The sequence below is a fragment of the Schistocerca serialis genome, chromosome 8 (genome assembly GCF_023864345.2).
Source record: "Schistocerca serialis cubense isolate TAMUIC-IGC-003099 chromosome 8, iqSchSeri2.2, whole genome shotgun sequence".
NCBI classification, from domain to species: domain Eukaryota; kingdom Metazoa; phylum Arthropoda; class Insecta; order Orthoptera; family Acrididae; genus Schistocerca; species Schistocerca serialis.
In genome coordinates this window covers 349183684-349189207 of record NC_064645.1, presented here as the reverse complement: position 1 = coordinate 349189207, position 5524 = coordinate 349183684, and the positions used below count along the sequence as shown (strand labels likewise).

At 58.6% G+C, this 5524-nt stretch overlaps 2 non-coding genes across 2 annotated transcripts; both read right to left on the bottom strand.

The window, feature by feature from the left end:
* Positions 1-1514: 1514 nt before the first annotated feature.
* LOC126417499 (5.8S ribosomal RNA) lies at positions 1515-1669 on the bottom strand. Its single transcript, XR_007575613.1, has one exon. It is a non-coding gene; the product is annotated as a 5.8S ribosomal RNA (ribosomal RNA).
* A 353-nt stretch (positions 1670-2022) lies between these two features.
* LOC126417737 (small subunit ribosomal RNA) lies at positions 2023-3931 on the bottom strand. The gene has a single exon (XR_007575801.1). It is a non-coding gene; the product is annotated as a small subunit ribosomal RNA (ribosomal RNA).
* Positions 3932-5524: the final 1593 nt, after the last annotated feature.

Below are 5524 nucleotides of genomic sequence, written 5' to 3'. Positions count from 1 at the left end.
ACCGGATGAGACTCGTACGAGCACCAGCTATCCTGAGGGAAACTTCGGAGGGAACCAGCTACTAGATGGTTCGATTAGTCTTTCGCCCCTATACCCAGCTCCGACGATCGATTTGCACGTCAGAATCGCTACGGACCTCCATCAGGGTTTCCCCTGACTTCGTCCTGGCCAGGCATAGTTCACCATCTTTCGGGTCCCAACGTGTACGCTCTAGGTGCGCCTCACCTCGCAATGAGGACGAGACGCCCCGGGAGTGCGGAGGCCGCCGCCCCGTGAAGGGCGGGGAAGCCCCATCCTCCCTCGGCCCGCGCAAGGCGAGACCTTCACTTTCATTACGCCTTTAGGTTTCGTACAGCCCAATGACTCGCGCACATGTTAGACTCCTTGGTCCGTGTTTCAAGACGGGTCGTGAAATTGTCCAAAGCTGAAGCGCCGCTGACGGGAGCGATTATTCCGCCCGAGAGCATCCCGAGCCAACAGCGGCGCGGGTCCGGGGCCGGGCCAGGTAGGTCCGTCATCCGGGAAGAACCGCGCGCGCTTGCCGGGAGCCCGAGCGCCCAAAGGGGCGAATCGACTCCTCCAGATATACCGCCGGGCAGCCAGCCAGGACACCGGGGCTCTGCCCAACAGACGCGAACCGAGGCCCGCGGAAGGACAGGCTGCGCACCCGGGCCGTAGGCCGGCACCCAGCGGGTCGCGACGTCCTACTAGGGGAGAAGTGCGGCCCACCGCACACCGGAACGGCCCCACCCCGCGGCGAGTGGAAAGGCAACCGGACACGACCCCGCCGCGGATTGCTCCGCGCGGGCGGCCGGCCCCATCTGCCGAGGGCGGAGGCCAGTGGCCGGATGGGCGTGAATCTCACCCGTTCGACCTTTCGGACTTCTCACGTTTACCCCAGAACGGTTTCACGTACTTTTGAACTCTCTCTTCAAAGTTCATTTCAACTTTCCCTCACGGTACTTGTTCGCTATCGGTCTCGTGGTCATATTTAGTCTCAGATGGAGTTTACCACCCACTTGGAGCTGCACTCTCAAGCAACCCGACTCGAAGGAGAGGTCCCGCCGACGCTCGCACCGGCCGCTACGGGCCTGGCACCCTCTACGGGCCGTGGCCTCATTCAAGTTGGACTTGGGCTCGGCGCGAGGCGTCGGGGTAGTGGACCCTCCCAAACACCACATGCCACGACAGGCGGCAGCCTGCGGGGTTCGGTGCTGGACTCTTCCCTGTTCGCTCGCCGCTACTGGGGGAATCCTTGTTAGTTTCTTTTCCTCCGCTTAGTAATATGCTTAAATTCAGCGGGTAGTCTCGCCTGCTCTGAGGTCGTTGTACGAGGTGTCGCACGCCACACCGCCAGCCGGCTGTGCACGCTACCGAGTAAGTACCGGTATGCGAACCGCCAGGCGACGGGCGCGCATCGCACGTTTAAGGAGACGCAGCCGGCCCCACAGGCGGCCACGACACTCCCAGGTCTGCGAAGCGGGGCAAACGCCGCGCGCTTCAGTATACGTAGCCGACCCTCAGCCAGACGTGGCCCGGGAACGGAATCCATGGACCGCAATGTGCGTTCGAAACGTCGATGTTCATGTGTCCTGCAGTTCACATGTCGACGCGCAATTTGCTGCGTTCTTCATCGACCCACGAGCCGAGTGATCCACCGTCCTGGGTGATCTTTTCATAGTTTCCACCATCTCTTTCGAGACAGTTGCATAGGCGGGACTGAGGCGTGTGGCGGCCCTGTTCCAGCGTTCAGTGTCCAACGGCCTCACGGCCGATGGGCGTCGTACGGCTCCACACCGGAGCGGACAGGCAGTCGGGCGAAAGTCATTCAAAACCGGCGCCAGGCGCCAGGTGCCGCAGGCCAGCCGCTCCAGCGCTTCAGCGCTCGTACCACACAACATTGCCGTTAGTTTTGAGACGAACGCGTGGTTCCGCACGCGGCGCACGGCTACTGCGAGCCGTACAGGTAGCTGCGTGTTGCGCGACACGACACGCACATCGAAAGACATGCAGTCTAGTCGGTAATGATCCTTCCGCAGGTTCACCTACGGAAACCTTGTTACGACTTTTACTTCCTCTAAATGATCAAGTTTGGTCATCTTTCCGGTAGCATCGGCAACGACAGAGTCAATGCCGCGTACCAGTCCGAAGACCTCACTAAATCATTCAATCGGTAGTAGCGACGGGCGGTGTGTACAAAGGGCAGGGACGTAATCAACGCGAGCTTATGACTCGCGCTTACTGGGAATTCCTCGTTCATGGGGAACAATTGCAAGCCCCAATCCCTAGCACGAAGGAGGTTCAGCGGGTTACCCCGACCTTTCGGCCTAGGAAGACACGCTGATTCCTTCAGTGTAGCGCGCGTGCGGCCCAGAACATCTAAGGGCATCACAGACCTGTTATTGCTCAATCTCGTGCGGCTAGAAGCCGCCTGTCCCTCTAAGAAGAAAAGTAATCGCTGACAGCACGAAGGATGTCACGCGACTAGTTAGCAGGCTAGAGTCTCGTTCGTTATCGGAATTAACCAGACAAATCGCTCCACCAACTAAGAACGGCCATGCACCACCACCCACCGAATCAAGAAAGAGCTATCAATCTGTCAATCCTTCCGGTGTCCGGGCCTGGTGAGGTTTCCCGTGTTGAGTCAAATTAAGCCGCAGGCTCCACTCCTGGTGGTGCCCTTCCGTCAATTCCTTTAAGTTTCAGCTTTGCAACCATACTTCCCCCGGAACCCAAAAGCTTTGGTTTCCCGGAGGCTGCCCGCCGAGTCATCGGAGGAACTGCGGCGGATCGCTGGCTGGCATCGTTTATGGTTAGAACTAGGGCGGTATCTGATCGCCTTCGAACCTCTAACTTTCGTTCTTGATTAATGAAAACATACTTGGCAAATGCTTTCGCTTCTGTTCGTCTTGCGACGATCCAAGAATTTCACCTCTAACGTCGCAATACGAATGCCCCCGCCTGTCCCTATTAATCATTACCTCGGGTTCCGAAAACCAACAAAATAGAACCGAGGTCCTATTCCATTATTCCATGCACACAGTATTCAGGCGGGCTTGCCTGCTTTAAGCACTCTAATTTGTTCAAAGTAAACGTGCCGGCCCACCGAGACACTCAATAAAGAGCAACCTGGTAGGATTTCAACGGGGTCCGCCTCGGGACGCACGAGCACGCACGAGGCGGTCGCACGCCTTCGGCTCGCCCCACCGGCAGGACGTCCCACGATACATGCCAGTTAAACACCGACGGGCGGTGAACCAACAGCGTGGGACACAAATCCAACTACGAGCTTTTTAACCGCAACAACTTTAATATACGCTATTGGAGCTGGAATTACCGCGGCTGCTGGCACCAGACTTGCCCTCCAATAGATACTCGTTAAAGGATTTAAAGTGTACTCATTCCGATTACGGGGCCTCGGATGAGTCCCGTATCGTTATTTTTCGTCACTACCTCCCCGTGCCGGGAGTGGGTAATTTGCGCGCCTGCTGCCTTCCTTGGATGTGGTAGCCGTTTCTCAGGCTCCCTCTCCGGAATCGAACCCTGATTCCCCGTTACCCGTTACAACCATGGTAGGCGCAGAACCTACCATCGACAGTTGATAAGGCAGACATTTGAAAGATGCGTCGCCGGTACGAGGACCGTGCGATCAGCCCAAAGTTATTCAGAGTCACCAAGGCAAACGGACCGGACGAGCCGACCGATTGGTTTTGATCTAATAAAAGCGTCCCTTCCATCTCTGGTCGGGACTCTGTTTGCATGTATTAGCTCTAGAATTACCACAGTTATCCAAGTAACGTGGGTACGATCTAAGGAACCATAACTGATTTAATGAGCCATTCGCGGTTTCACCTTAATGCGGCTTGTACTGAGACATGCATGGCTTAATCTTTGAGACAAGCATATGACTACTGGCGGGATCAACCAGGGAGCTGCGTCAACTAGAGCTGAGCAGCCGGCCGCCCGGGAGTGTGTCCCGGGGGCCCGCGCGAACACGCAAGCGTCCGCTCAATTATTCTGCAAACAGGAGGAGGCTGAGCTCCCCTGCACAACACACCTCGAAACCCTCTCAGGTCCCGGCGGCGCGCAGCGCCGTCCTAAGTACTTGGTCGGGTTCGAGAGAGGCGCAATCGCCCGGAGTTAGGCGAGTAGACGCTTTAGGTGCGACCACCCGTGCTCCCAACTGAGCTTGCCGCTGCCGACAGAGGCCCGGGAGCGTGCTGTCGTGGCATTGCCGGCGGGAGACAACACGCGCCACCTACGGTGACCGGCAGCTCCAACGCCAGCGCCACAGAAGGACAAAAGCCCCACTTGGGTGCCGAAGCGAACTCTCCCAGCACAGCGCACGCGCCAACACGTCCGCACAGCTGCGATACAAACCACCTGCGAGAACCGCTGGGGCGACCGAGCAGCAGACGGCGTCGCGGCGCCGAGCGCCGGGCGGCGGCGCATCCTCAGCGCACACAGTCCTCAATCGGACCAGCACACTGCAGATGGCCACCGCGCTTCGCACCGGGCCCGCGAGGACCTACTTTGGCCGCAAGGCGCCGCGAGCAGGGGGCGCCGGCGCGCAGCTGCGCCGCCTGCCGCGTCCGTCGGCCGGCGCGCCTGCCACTGGCCGCCCCCACCAGCCGGCTGTAGCGCGTGCGCCCACGCACCGCGCTGCCAGCACGCCGGGCGGCCCCCCCTCACCGGCCGGGGACGGTCCCACCCAGCCACCGCCGCGTATCGCCTCACACCCAGATCCCCTTTCACGTTCGTGGGCATGGTGGGTCCCTTTTCACGTTCGTGGGCATGGTGGGTATCCATGAAACAACCGGTTAATAGCTCGACCGATCGTCGCCAACACTGATTCACCTCTAGCGAGAACAACCGCACCACAACGGGTTACCAGTTGTTCATTTGCGTAACGTCACCAGCAAACGTAGACGTCCATCGCCATTTGCAACGAGTATTGCATGCCTGTGTCAGGTGTCACAACACACTACGTCTGCCCACATAGACGCATCAACATGTGCACGCCTAGAGAACACGTGGAAGGTAGCCCCCGTACGTATGCGGTGTCCATTGCGCGAACGACTGTCAGCCGGCCTCTGCAGCATGTCGCAGATGTGGAACGCGGTGCAACATGCTATCACAGTGTGTGAGAAGAGACGACTACGTCCGAATACACGCTCCACTACATCAACAGACTGCTCATGCTGATCGCCATCCAGGGCGTCCGTTCCTCCCACACGTCTGTATGGCGTACCACACTGCAATCCAGCTCCTAAAGGGAGACGACACGTAGCTGCGTGCACAATATTTGGACTGTATGGTCCGCCGTTGCTAGGCGCAGTCGTCGTACGGTCACACATGTGCCACGATGTATCATTCAGTACATACGGACCAATGTGCAGTACAGTTTGTGGGTTTTGCGTACATCCGCGGACAGGTGACAGGCCGTACCACAACGTAGGCTGAGTACTTCGGCATGCGAAGGGCATTGAACATGCACACTTCTCACCGACGAGCTTGCGAAGGC